This window comes from Kryptolebias marmoratus, linkage group LG5 (assembly GCF_001649575.2).
Source record: "Kryptolebias marmoratus isolate JLee-2015 linkage group LG5, ASM164957v2, whole genome shotgun sequence".
NCBI classification, from domain to species: Eukaryota; Metazoa; Chordata; class Actinopteri; order Cyprinodontiformes; family Rivulidae; genus Kryptolebias; species Kryptolebias marmoratus.
This window is the reverse complement of record NC_051434.1, coordinates 4,444,954-4,459,526: the sequence shown is the minus strand read 5'-3', so window position 1 is coordinate 4,459,526 and position 14,573 is coordinate 4,444,954. Positions and strand designations below refer to the sequence as shown.

The 14,573-nt window shown below is 33.7% G+C and overlaps 1 protein-coding gene and 1 long non-coding RNA gene across 2 annotated transcripts in view; both read right to left on the bottom strand.

Annotated features, from left to right (window-relative positions):
• The window catches only part of LOC108247804 (mucin-5AC-like), a gene marked incomplete at its 3' end in the record, with an annotated part of 18,603 nt that overhangs the window by 1,666 nt on the left and 2,364 nt on the right, over positions 1-14,573 (bottom strand). The window lies entirely within an intron of this gene.
• LOC119617059 lies at positions 7-852 on the bottom strand. The gene is made up of 3 exons (XR_005233226.1): positions 782-852; positions 283-349; positions 7-180 (listed from the first exon to the last, which is right to left on the bottom strand). It is a non-coding gene; the product is annotated as an uncharacterized LOC119617059 (long non-coding RNA).

Here is a 14,573-nt window from a genome sequence, read left to right as displayed (position 1 = left end):
GTGCTGCTGTGGTGGTTGTTGTTGGTGCTGCTGTGGTGGTTGTTGGTGCTGCTGTGGTGGTTGTTGTTGGTGCTGCTATGGTGGTTGTTGGTGCTGCTGTGGTGGTGGTTGTTGCAGCTGCAATAGTAGTTGTTGGTGCAGCTGTAGCAGGGCTGGTGCTTCCCTGTCCGTTTGTTGAGGCTGTTCATATGAAAATGTTTGTTCTTAAATCCACATACATTTGTTTATTTTAAATGAAATTTTAAACTTTCTGAGGAATTTGTAATTTATAGTTTATCTTACCAGCAAACAGAAGAAGAATGACACAGATTTTAGTAATCATGGTGATGCTGTTGTTTTTCTCTGATGTCTGAAAGTAAAGGTAATAATGGTCAATGAAAAGATCAATTAAACTTAACATTTCAGTCAAAGACATAAAACTACTTCAACTGTTAGAAAATCTACTTTTTTTCCTCTTCCCTTTGTTGCATAAAAAAACTATCATCTAAAAGCTTTTTAAATAAATTTTAACTATATCAAATTAAGTTGATTTATTTGAGATCTTATGGTGACTTTAAGTAAATATAATTATCAATATACCGGTGTATATACATTACAATCAAGATTTCAGATTGTTTTTAAAAAATAGCAAAATAACAAAAACAACATTTCACAATAAAAAGGATAAAGATTAAACATATGAGCTTATTAAAGAAGAAACTCATCCTTTAGAAAAAGTATAAATTCAAGTGAATATAATTAAAGAAATATCATACAACATAGTTGTATTAAAGATACTTACAGAGGATTTCTTTGCTTGTCTGCTGTTATCTGCAGTGAATGTGATGTTTTCTGATTTCAGCTTCTCTTTTATAGACAACTTGAGGAAACGTCAAGCTGAGGAAAAAGGTGGAGTCATTCTGATTCCATTGACGATCAAGGGTGGAACCCTGTAAATTTCATCTTTCTATTTTTGTTCTACTGAGTCAATCCCAAGAGAATTTAACAACAATTAAGCTTACATATTTTCCTCAAGTGGCACAACACCTTTTCACCTAAGTGACGTATTAGTATGTCGACAGAATGTCTTTACTGAAATAATTACATTGTTGTTTAGTAAATTGCTAAAAAGAATGAGGATGTGAAGAGCACAACGCTTTAAAAAACATCTGCTATGTAAAAATCTCAGCGTTTATGTCTTTATATTTAATTTTAAATTGTATTTGTCATGTTTACAGTTACAGTTTTTTATGAGTATGTCATTTTTTTCTACTAGTTTGTTACTAACAAAAATAAAAATTCATTGGAAGCCAAAATCTTACCAACAACAAAATTTACATTCATACAAATACGAGTCAAAGGCGTCTTGTAGTTTTGCCATTTATATTTTATGGAAACATAAATGGTAAAACAATCATAACCGGAAAACGTTCATGTGTTGCATTGATTTCTTACATGTTACTCAAAATGTATTTATTTAACCATTGTTATTGCTTGTTGTTAGTCATTTAATTAGGATGATTCGCACAATACAGCACTTCGTGGTAATGACATGTTGTCTTTAAAACCATTGTATCGCAACACAGCAAGCCATTTTGTCTTTTTTGTGTGACTACTATTCACACTATTGTTCTTTAGTTTTTGTTGGTTCTCACGTATTTGCAATCTAACTACTTCTGTATACTTTGTGCTATTTTAGCCATACATATGATGTGCTACTTTTAGATAGTATTTTTCTCCCATTATCTTGTAGCTAGTGTTCTGAATCTTTAAGCTTTTAGTTTCAGCTTTATCCACAAATATCAGCAAAATCATTCAGTACTCTGCATTCACATTGCATTCTTGCACAAAATGCAGTTTGTCAAGTTTACTTTATTATCTATTTCTTAACTTGAATTCTATTTGATAAAGGTTAAATGTTAGAATTTAAACAAAGGAAGACAATTTTAAACTCTTTGGTTTTAACGAAATAAATAAGGAGCACATGAATAACACAATCATTATTGGTGTGACACATCACATCTAATGTAATCCATGGCAGTCTCTAACCCAGTCAAAAAAGAAACAACAAAGGGACTGTCATTAAAAGATAATTATTGCCACTTATTGTAAGTAAAATAAAAATTACGGACACTTCTCACAGAACCAGATTTATTAAAAGAACGGTTTGAAGGAAGGAAGATGACTAACAGCAGAATCAGTAAATCACACAAATACAAACATAAAAAGTAAAGGAAAAATATTTTTAAAAAAAGAAAAAAAACATAGATGTTGGTCTTGTCACCAACAGAGCAAAAGTAAAGACAGTCCAAAGAGAGAGACACAATTTTACTGGAATGCAACAGGTTAAAAAAGAAGAGGAGAAAAAGTATTTTTGTTTTTATTACATTGTGAGACAAGAGCAGAATTATATAAGAAATAGTTCAGTGTAATTTGAAGTAGCCGTAACTACGATCTCTCAAAATGAATAAATAAAATGACTCATCTAGATTATCGTCATTATCAATCCAAAACAGGGAGTGGCAGTGTTTGTGTGTATGCATGACACGAAAACCTGCTTGTAAAGAATGTGTGAGGATGAGTGCGCTGGCATAAAGAGCTTTAAGTGGTAAGAAAAGACAATAAAAGCTTTACAGAATTAGAATTGGCCCTCTGTGCTGAATAGTGTGTGCCTTACTTCCTGGCATTGTCCGGAAATATAGTAAATTGTTGGCTATAAAACAGTCATTTGCATTGTGTTACTAAATAATCTTTCAACAGAGTGTTTAAACTCGCAGTGCTTAACTCATAGTAAAACAACAACAAACAGTTTTTGTTTGGTTTTTGTGGGAGAGTAAATATTAACAGATTCTACAGTTTGATCAATTTTAACAGATATTTTTTAGTCTTTAGTGAGACGTTTAATAAAGGTCAGACATTGCTTTTGAATTCTGTTTCAACAGAACTAATGAAACTGGCCTTGACACAATGAATGGTACCTTTGACTTTGTAATTTGTTGCACAACCAACAATCAAGCAATGTCTGTAACTTTCTCTGAAACTTCTGCACCTGTCAACAGGTATTTTGTCCCACTCCTCATGAGCAAACTGTCTCAGGTTTGAAGGGTTCCTTCTCCAGCCATGTTCAGCTCCTTCCACACATTTTCAATAGGATTCAGATCAGGGCTCAGAATAGTCCAATGTTTTATTTTTTACACTTCTTGAGTGCTTTCAATTGTGTGTTTTGGATATTTTTATTGTTCAACAACCCATGACCTGTAACTGGGACCAAGTGACCATTTGTCCTGAAATGGGAGAAAATGCTTTACATATTCAGTAGCTTTAAAGAGTGTTCCTGTCATGAATTCTAGTAATTTTTGAGTTTGTTTTTGGTTCTTTGTTTTTCTGTTTTCAAGGGTTCTGTTTTCTTGTTTCTGATTTATGCTTCTGTTTGAGTTTAATTTTATTTTGTTATTTATTTATTTATTTATTTATTTATTTTTCCTTGTGTCATTGTTTCCTGTCATCATTCACTTCTCCCCTGTTTAGCTCTTGTCTTCTTCTTCTTCTTTCCTATTATGGCGGATTGCAAGCAACTTTAAGGTGCATACCACCACCTACTGTACACGAGTGTGTAGCAACATTTCTTTACAACTATTAAATTCTATTTATTAATCTTGTATTTTTAAGAAGAATAAATAATGCTTTCCTTAATCTATAAATATCCATTATGTTTCCTTCACTTTATCTCTTGTCTTCCTACCTCGCCCATCTTCACCTGTTGCTTGTTGTAATCACTCATCTGTGCCCACTTCCCCCTAATTACCCTCAGCTTTAAAACCTGGTAACTTTCTTTTCTTCCTGGTTCTGGTTCATTGTCTCTAGTCTCCCATTGTTCTAGTTCCTTGACTTGCCTCGCTTCGCCTCGCCTTTTTATCTTACGTAGGATTTTGTTATGTTTAGTTTTGCTGCCCCGTCAGCTTTTTGTTTTCTTGTTCTTTTGTTTAAAAATAATTTTTTATTTTTTCCCATTTTTCGTTTGTCATGCTCCACCCTGACAGTTCCAGGGATTTTTTAATCCCAGACTAATTCCCCACATAAAAATAGTCTTTACTAAATTTCAAACCACATATATTTGTGCAGTATGAATAAAGTCTGAGAATAAAAGAATGTGGGTTCCAAAGTTTAAAAAATATGAGTGTTTAAAGACAAGAAATTGTATTTTCAGCTCACAAAGCAGTCATGAATTAAAAAAAGGTTTAATGAGACAATTTTGGTTTTCAAGACACTAAAACACCACAGGAGGAGTGAAATAAATCCATTTTAAAAAATTGTTAGGTTATGTTAATTGTTTGTTTCTTTTCTAATGAAGGTGTCACTTTGAACTTTATTTAGATATGTCCTCCTATCTGCTTCAGACTTGATGGACGTAATGCAGAGGACCCGAGGAAATGTGGAGTCTAATCTAATCTGGTGTGGAAGAGCAGTCCTCATTCAGTTATTTCTGCATTGGTTTTAAAACAGTGCTCTCTGCTGGAGAGAGTGTTGACTGACAACATACTCAAACATTAATTAACAGAAGACACCGCAAAAACGAAAAGAAAAAAAGAAGACAGTAATCCTGTTTGTATGAACTCCAGTTTGTTTCAGGGTTTTAGAAATTGACAGACATTCATCACAGTGAAATTAGAAAAATGTAACCGCACTAGTTAGGGTAAAAAAGAATAAAAAATAAATTTTACTATAATGAGTTGCATTTAATGTATTAATAATTAAATTATTTCAGAAACTACTGATCTACCAGGATTTTCAAGAGACTCATCAGACCAGGAAATGTTTTTCCAATTTCTTATTGTTCAATTTTGGTGAGCCTCTGTGAACTGTCATCTCACTTTGCTGTTTTTAGCTGACAGGAGCGCCACTCGGTGCTGTTTTTTGCTGCTGTAGTCCATTTGCTTCAAAGTCGTGTTGTGAGTTCAGAAACGGTGTTCTGCAGACCTTTGATTGTAACTGGTGTTTATTTGAGCTACTGTCGCTTTTCTGTCATCTCAAACCAATCTGATGAACCATTCTCCTCTGACCTCTGACATTAATAAGACTTTTATGTATTTAATATTTTCTTTTTTTGTTGTTGTTTTTTGACCATTCTCCTTCAGCCCACAGAACTGGTTGTATATAAGAATCCCAGTAGTTCAACAGTTTCTGAAATATTCAGACCAGTTGGCACCAACAACCACACCACATTCAAGTTTCTGCCATCATGTCTACATCATGTCTACGTCTCTAAAAGTATTGAGTTGCAGCCATGTGATTGACTGATTAAATACTTGTGGTAACAAACAATAGAACAAGTGGCTCTAATAAAGTGGCTGGTAAGTGCACACAATATAACTTGACACAGACATGAAAGCCAGAAGTTGAAGATGCAAAAGACGAGCGCCCCCTTGTGGCTGGCTGCAGCACAATTTTCAAGTCCCACCACTTCATGCCTGACTAAAAATATTTCTTGTCTTACTGTCATATGTTAGAACAAGCATTTTAAAAATATATTTAGTTTCAATTAGTTATATGAGACTTTAAAAAGATGTTATGTTACATTATGACTGACGCAGTGCAGAGCTTGTTAGCAATTGGGAGGGTGGGACCACACATCACTCCAAAACAAAACTGACATGTTGGATCAATTTTGGAAGTTAATGGAATCACTTTGTCCACCTTTATGTCAATAATACAAATCTTAATTTCATTTAGCAAATTCAGCTGTTTTTGCTTTATAGCTTTACTATCATCTGCTACTCTGTTGTTGTTAATGTGCTGCTAATGTTTAAAGCTTTATATGAGTATTCATGTTGTGACAGCAATGGAAGCAATAGTATAAAAAAGTTATTTTTTTTTTATCAAGCTGATTTAATAAGGGAAAGGGAAAAAGTCATAATAATCTCTTGTTGTGTGACACTTGATCTTAGAAGTTTAAAAGACTTAATCTTAATTTTAGAAGCTGAATGTTTTTGTTATTCAAGTTACAAAGAGATGTAATAAGACCTAGAAGATGGTTCAGTTCCAAATAAGCAAAGCAATCCAAAAAATAAAAATGCTTTCCATTTTAATTTATTGTATGTATACGCAAACAGTCAGGGCCATTTTAAATAACAGATGCATTAAACTTAAAATATTGATAAATAAATATGATTATACAGCTACAATGTGAATATAACAATAAGAGGCCTCCTATCACAGTATCATCTCCAAGAGGCTCAGATGAAGACAAAATTCCTTACATAAACAAATAGAAAAAGAGAAAAATAATAACACAAAAAACTTATGACATGTTTTTAAAATAATATAATCATCCTTCATTCTTCATCATACTCTTTAGAAAATCAGAAGAAAATGGCTTCACATGATCAACAGTTTGAGTGAAGAAAATACACCATCAGAGCCACAACGACTGAAAATAGGCTGCTTTTGTTCAGAACTGCAGAGGAACCTGTAGCATTTGCGGTTGTTGCTGGAGCAGCTATGGTTGTGGTTGTTGTTGGAGCAGCTGTGGTGGTGGTTGTTGTTGGAGCAGCTGTGGTGGTGGTTGTTGTTGGAGCAGCTGTGGTGGTGGTTGTGGTTGGAGCAGCTGTGGTGGTGGTTGTGGTTGGAGCAGCTGTGGTGGTGGTTGTGGTTGGAGCAGCTGTGGTTGTGGTTGTGGTTGGAGCAGCTGTGGTTGTTGACTGTCCGTTTGAAGCGGCTGTTTTACAAATAAATTGTATTTTAATGTTTATCTACATGTGCAAGTCAAACAATTTTTTGAACAATGAAGACATTTTATTTATTCTTTACCAGCAAGCAGAAGAAGAAGGAGGCAAATCTTCATAAGCATGGTGATGTTGTTGTTGTTGTTGTTTATTCTGGTATCTGCAAATTAAGTCATGAAAGGGTCAGAAGGCTTGAGAACAAGTTGAAACCAAATTTTTGACTAACATTTTTGTCCTCATTTGTTGTCCCCATTTATAAACTTTCAAGTTCCAAAAAGCTAATTTCAGGGGCATTAATACTACTTAGTTTCTGTGATTGATTTTGAGTAAAATAGCATACACAGGGATTGATTAGCCAAGAGAATCTGATAAAAATTAAATATTGAAAATAAGAAGAAGACTGTATCTATGAAAAACACATATTCTTCTACTTTAAACTGAAGAAATATTATCATACAATATAATTTTGTAAAAGGTACTTACAGATACTTTCTTTGCTCGTGAGCTGTTCCAAGCAGTGGCTGTATCGTGATGCTCCCAGTTTTTAGCTCCTCTTTTATAGGGACCCAACCTGAGGTAACGTCACACTGATGACAAAGAAAGAGTGATGCTGTATCATCTGACAATAAAGGGTGTGCTGGCTGGAGACCTATAATTTGTTGCATATTTCTATTTTTGTTCTATTGAATCAGTCACAAGGAAATTTCAAAACAATCAAGATGACCTATTTTCTGTTATGACATTACGTCTTTTTCCATAAGCGACTTGTAAAAATAGGTATCTCTTATGTAAAACATTCCAGTCCACATGTTTTTGGTGAATTAGCTGGTAATGCCATGTTCACTAAGAATGTGAGCTTGTGAAAAGCAAATGAAGCATTATTAAACATCCATCCATTTTCTTTACCCGCTCCTCCTTTCCAGGTGGCGGAGAGCTGATGTCTGTCTCCAGCAGTCAGAGACGAGGGACACCCTGGAGAGATCACAAGTCCAACACAGGGCCACAAAGAGACAAACAAAATAAACAACCATTATCGCTCTTACACCTCTTACAGTTTTTGAGTTGCATTAATAAACATCCCTCATGAAAATTATTTCAGTATCTGAAACTTCCCTTTAGATTTTGAACAAATGAAAATCTTGAAAGTTGTTTTGTTTTGTTTTTTTTTACAAGTTTTAAATAGGGAAGGAATCTAAAACTATGGATTGTTTTGGACAAGACTAAAAAACATTTATTTTCTACTATAATTCAAATATGACAAAGAGATGCCTAAGTATTTTGTACTTATATTATTGAGTAAGAAAATGTTCTTCTTGGTGACAAACATATTCCCTGTGTTCGAAACCAAGACACAAGGTTGTCAGAGTTTATTTTTCTATTTTCTCTTGGTTCTACCATTGTTTTCATACATTGTGAGTTCTTTGTATCGGTTGTTTTATAGCACCCTTATTTTTTATCTTCCGTAGATCTGTCTGGTTTTTGATATCTGGCTTCATCTGCCAATTTATTTATCTGGTTTTGTTTCCTTGTTCTTCTGCGTGACCAGTTTCAGTTATTGTTTTTTCCATTTCTTCCCCGTCATCTTTTTGTAATTACTTAATCAGCGTAGCTTCCCTTTAGTCATTGCATTTTTTCAGCCTTTGCTCACTGCCTTGACCTCATCTACCTCCTTCTAAATGAACCTAGCCAAGCTCAGGTTTAATCAGGTTCAGTTTATTCTACCTTCTGTAGTTCCCATCACTCATAAAAAAGTTATTTTGTTCCGCATTTGGGTTCTTGATATCTCCACTCACTTTGAATCCTGACAGCATAGGTGGCTGCTTTAAGTGCTATTTTAAATAAAGTTCTCATAAATATTAAAAATAGACAAAAAAGGAGGTTGTATTTTATAATGTGAATTCAAGGAGTTAAGATAACATGGTTTTATGTCATTTTCTTTAAGAATTAGATCAGCCTCTAAATGGGCTTAGTTTATTTTTGTTTAAGATTAAAATTGTTTGATTTTCTGTGTGCGTGTGTGAAATAAAAAACAACCAAAGCAGGCATAGACCTGTTCGGTTAAGTAAGGTTTTTTGTTAATAAGGAAGACAGATGCCAATGATGACCAAACTAGAAAACAATCCAGTACCTGGTACTGGAACAGTCATTGACGTTAATAGTCGGGAGAACACAAATAAATGGAAACATGTTGAAGAACCACATTCAGGGAAGGTTTTCATTTTCCCTACCTCATTAGTTTGAGGGATTGGCAAAGACAATTAAGAGCGCCATTTGGTGGAAACAGGCATACAGGAGAAAACCAGAAAAAGAGCAGACGGCCCCAAACTATGTGACAGAGAAAGTTTCTGGCAGTACTGCAATAGTGGCTTTTAAATTCACATTTAGTTAAAGAGAGTTGTTATTTATTTGTTGATTTATTTTGTATCGACTTTAGGAGAATTACACAATGAATAGTTCGGTGTAACCCAAGCCAGCCTTAAGTGGAGGCCCCACCTGTAAAGTTGACAGGTTACTTTCATCATGAAACAAAACTGGGAGGTGGTTCTATCGGAGAGGCAGCAATGTTTTTTTTAGACAGAGTTCTTGTTCCCATTAGTATAGAAATGTGAGTTTGTGTACTTTGAATCGGGCCCTTTGGAATTGTAATTTGTGTCTTTGCGCTCGATGTCGGTAACAAAATCTGTCCACTCATTTTAAATAGGAACTTAACCCTTACCTCTCAGGATTCACCAGAAACATGTCTAAATTTGAACTGTTAAGCATTTATTTTTGTGTAACACTGTTTACTAACCTTTCCATCAGAGTAATTAATTCTTGAAATAAGAAAAGTCTGAATTTTACATGATTAAGCCTTTGACTTTAGTTTTATGTAAAAGTAAACGAGAGTTGGAGTGTCCACAGTTTAATGTTCTGGTGATGTGAAAACGTCCTATACCTGTCCAGGTTGTACATTTTCATAGATAAACTCTAATTGTGCATATACACATAAACTGTTATAACTCAGACAAATAATTAACACAAACACACAAACATTAAACAGAAGAGGAGGTCTCAGATTTCAGCTTTCAAAAACATATAATGGAGCTTTAGGCCTGATCCCCAGTCAGTTTCACTCCAATCAACACCTGCACTCCTGTGACAAGAGAGGCCCATCAGTGAGTCAGACGAACAAGGACCTTAATGAGCCTCTTTTGTTAGGAGAGTGAGAACAGTTTGCAAGCAATCCATCTTACATCACATCTCAGCTTTAAAACTTCAATTCCACACTCTCTGTTTCTGAACTGAGAAAGCTCCTCAGATGAGAAGTGAAACGTCTTCAACTACAGAATAGAAGTCCAGCTGTTTTTGTGTTTTAACCTTTTTTGAGCCCACACAAGTAACGTTTATCTCAGCCCAGTTCCTATATACCATTGGTCTTACCAATCACAATTAAATTAAATCACTAGATAAATCATTTGGAGTACAAATAGGAAATAGGATGATAAGAATGTGTATTTTTAAAGTTTCTCATGAGTCATTAACAAGAGAAAACTTATCACCTAAAAATGTTTGAATGTCAAATGTCAAATTTATTTGTATAGCACATTTAAAAACAACAGCAGTTGACTGAAGTGCTTCACAATTTATACCAACCATCATAACACAAAAACACAGAATAAAATAATAAAAGTAAAACTCAGAGATATTAAGCAACAAACAGAACATAAGCTTAGTAAAAGTATCGGGAAAAACAGCAACTCAAACTATATTAGAAGCCAGTGAAAACAGTTGTGTTTTAGAAAGAGATTTAAAAAGTGAAAGTGAAGATGCCTGTCTTATGTCAGAGGACAGGTTGTTCCAAAGTTTAGGTGCCACCGGTCTCCTCTGAGCTTCATGCTGGTTTTCAGAAGAACGAAAAGCAGCTGATCAGATGATCTCAGTGCCCGGGAAGGAACATAGGGTTGAAGTAAGTCAGAGAGATATGGGGGTGTCCCATGACAATAAAATTAAGCAGCTAGAACAAATTAAATATATTATTAGAGATAAAAATTTTAAACATCTTATGTTCAAGTTTTACATTTCTATTCTTAAAACAATGAGCTCATAAACAAGTCACCTTGTTTAGACTTTCTTTAGATATGGCTTTCTGCTTCAGACTTCTCACCTACAGAAACATACCGTCTCAACGGACTTCATGTGGACCGTTTAATCGTTTCTGTTTTGTGTTATAGCAGTGCCCTCTGCAGGACAGGGTGCCTGTTGCTGGAGACAAAGCAACACAATGAAACACAATACTAAGCATATTAGATAACTGACAAGATTTAGGAGGAATTTGTGGGTTTAGCTGTCTGCTTTTTCACTTTCATTAAAGTTGATCTTTTAATCTGCTTTGCAAATGACAGGATTATGAAACACATGCTCATTGTGAAATCATGACTGACAGCCAGCACAGCACAAGTGAACAATAAAAAGATAAAATAAAGTAGCACACATTATTAAACTAGAGATGTGCATGGTTTATCCAGTAATTCATATTGTAGGACTTGTTTTAGCTGATAGACCAATGTATTTTATTCAAGCAAATAATTAAAAAAAGAAGAAAAATTAAATTGTCAAGATCATAAAACCTTTACAGTTTCTGAAACCTAATATCCTAAACTGGTCTTTAATCACACATAATAACATTTATAAAGGTTTTTGCTGAAATACATTGCAATAAAGGCAATTTAACTCTAAAATACAGTAAAACTTTGCTCATGTTGTTGACTCACCAAACCCTGTGAGTCAGTGACACATGACATAAGAATAGGAATAGAGAAAACAGAGTTTTAAGAGAGCATTGTCTAACACATCTGAACTATTGTAACCTTTTCAGGGTTGTAATGTGTTGGCAAGCTACTTATGGTGCCTCTTACATATAATCACGATGGTTAATATACTATTAATTTGCTATAAACTTACCTATTGTAGGTTTTTCAATGTTTGCCATTATTTTTGATTTAGTCTGTGTTAACAGTTAACACATACAAAATAAAGTAATTATTTTTGCTTCATCAAACTGTTCCTCTGAATTGAACAAAATATAATGTCCATTGATTAGTGGTGCAAAGAATGAAGAATTTAATGGTCAAAACAGATTTTAGGTTCATTATATATGTTGCTTAAATGACAAAACATTATATATTACACCAAATGAAACGAAGATGGCTTAGGATCTCCTAAAAAACTTTGTATATTGCCTTCATTGTGAAAGATGTGCAGTTTAAACATGTATAAACTGACTGCTATTGTAAAGAAAAAAGACTGTAAGAACTACTTACTTATTTACATCTGCTGGAGACTATTGTTCTTTTGGGATCTTGTGTTGTATTAGTACTACTTTTGTCTGAAAAACTTTAACTGTCTTAAACTCTTTGGTAATCCAAACAGCAATATGTCATTTGAACAATATGTAGATGAACTGACAGCTGACACTCATTTACAAAAAGACAAAAACAAAGCAAAAAAAAGAAGGATTCACACATGGAATCAATACAACAAACACAGTTTGTTAAAGTATTTTGACTAAATAGCTTAAAACAGATCAACTTACTTTTACTTTACTAAAATCACACTTAATTTTTACATTTTAGGTTCAATCGAAAGTTATTTCATTTTACTCATAAAGAAATACACTGTGTGACTCATGTTGCATAGGTAAAGAGCACAGCCATTTTTTGATTGGTTTGTTTCATACTATTATAAAAACAACAATCATCTTGTCACATGCTGCTATTTGTGGTACTCACTCTTGCCACAAGATGGAGTTGAAAACCCATGTAGAACTCGGTGGAAACAGGTGGTTGAATCAGTGTTCTTATGATCATTGTCTTGTTATATATGCTTAATTTTGGTTAAGTTTTAGCTGTCGGATAGCTGTCCTCATAGAGTATTTGTAGAATACTTTGGTATACACAGGAGTTCATTGTCAACTCAACGGCTGTAAGGTAACATGAGGTTAACAGTTTAACTGGCGATGTTGAGCTCAAAGTCTGAGTTTTCAGTATCACCAAGGAGGATTTCTTTGAACTTAGTAACAGAGACTCATTTTAAAAATGCACATTGTCAAGCAACACAAAACTAAAAATCACACCGTCATTTTAAAAGTCAGTCAGTGCTCCATATTAAGACGTTAATGAAATGTTAGTGTTTTCATTTTCAAATTACCACAACACAATATTTACTCAGCGATTATATTTTCACTTTTTAAATTTAAATTTAATCTATAAGGTGTAACTTATTGATTCTAGTTTTAGGTGAAATTATTCCATTTGACCAGATCTAATTTTTTTAAATGAACTTCGAAAACTTTCAGCAAACGTGAGAAATGTGCTTAAAAAACCTGAGTACACTCAAACTTTGCACCTCAAGTTGCTGCAGTTAAGCTACAATAAAGAAAAAAAAGTGTACATTATTATCAGAACCATAATTTAAACTGATCATACAGCATCTTCAAAGTAGCTGAACTATCACTTTAACATCCCGACAGCTACTTATTTGATGTGACTGTTAATAAAAATATTCCTATTCAAACTTTAATGAATGGTAACTTTACTAGGACACTGTTTCCCAAAATACCTTTAAAGAGAACTTTAAACACCTGCAATAGAGTAATTAATCAGCTGATGTAAATATGTAGCAGGTCTACAAACATCAAATAAATAAACAAACATTTTTTCATTTATTCTCAGTAAATTATTAACATTTAAAAAAAAATGTTGCATTGTAAAATCTGAAGAACCAACATTTTGAGAGGTCTTTTGTTTTTTGTTTTTTACTTTTTTTTATAATAAATACTGTTGTGGTTTAAATAAAGTTAGTATAATGAACAGTTTTAATTTGCCTTGTGACGTTTTCATCTAGTGCTGCATCATACTCATGAATAACCCACTCTATTACTGCCTCACGTGAAAATAAAAAAATAAACAAAATCATAGTCTGAATTTTTTTTGTTTGTTTTATTGTGTTATTGTTCTTATAAATTCTTATAACCTTTTACATGGCAATCCAAATGAATGTTACAGAACAATCACCACTACATAGTGGAAAACAGTCTCCTTTGTAATGGTGCTGAAAAAATAAATAATAAATAAAAAAGTAACAGCTTGAAACAATTAAAATATTTTGACGGGTATTACAGACAAAAAAATTTAAAAATATTTTTATAATTTCTTAGAACATATAAGAACTCTGTGGTCTTGTTACATAAATATGTGTGTTGTTATTTGGTCCTGTGTAAAACAGCCCAGAAACATTTTTGCACTTAATGAAGAACCCAGAATTTACAAAAAGCTTATATTGCACAACATGATTATAAATCCAGTGCTTTGCATATGCATATATATATGTTTTTTGTTTTTTTTTTACATTTTTGCATAACATTTAAATCTGGTAAAACAGTCATAGAGAATTACACAAGGTCAATGAAATACACAAGATAAATACTAATAAATAATGAAACCTTATTTATGATACTTTTTTAAATGAAAGGATCTTTGATGATATTTTTGAAATAAAGTAATTTTCAGTTCAGTTCCTAATTAAAAAAAATGGCTGTAAAGACTGCGAAAACTGCCAAAACAAAGCAGGTTTTGTGATGGACTCCAGAGGAAGTTGTTGTTGAAACAGTGTTCGCTGCTGAGACAGTGGTTGTTGATGAAACTGTTGCTGGAGCAGCTGTGGTGGTTGTGGTTGGTGCAGCTGTGGTTGTTGTGGTTGGTGCAGCTGTGGTTGTTGTGGTTGGTGCAGCTGTGGTTGTTGTGGTTGGTGCAGCTGTGGTTGTTGTGGTTGGTGAAGCTGTGGTTGTTGTGGTTGGTGCAGCTGTGGTTGTAGTAGTTGGGGTTGAAACTGTTG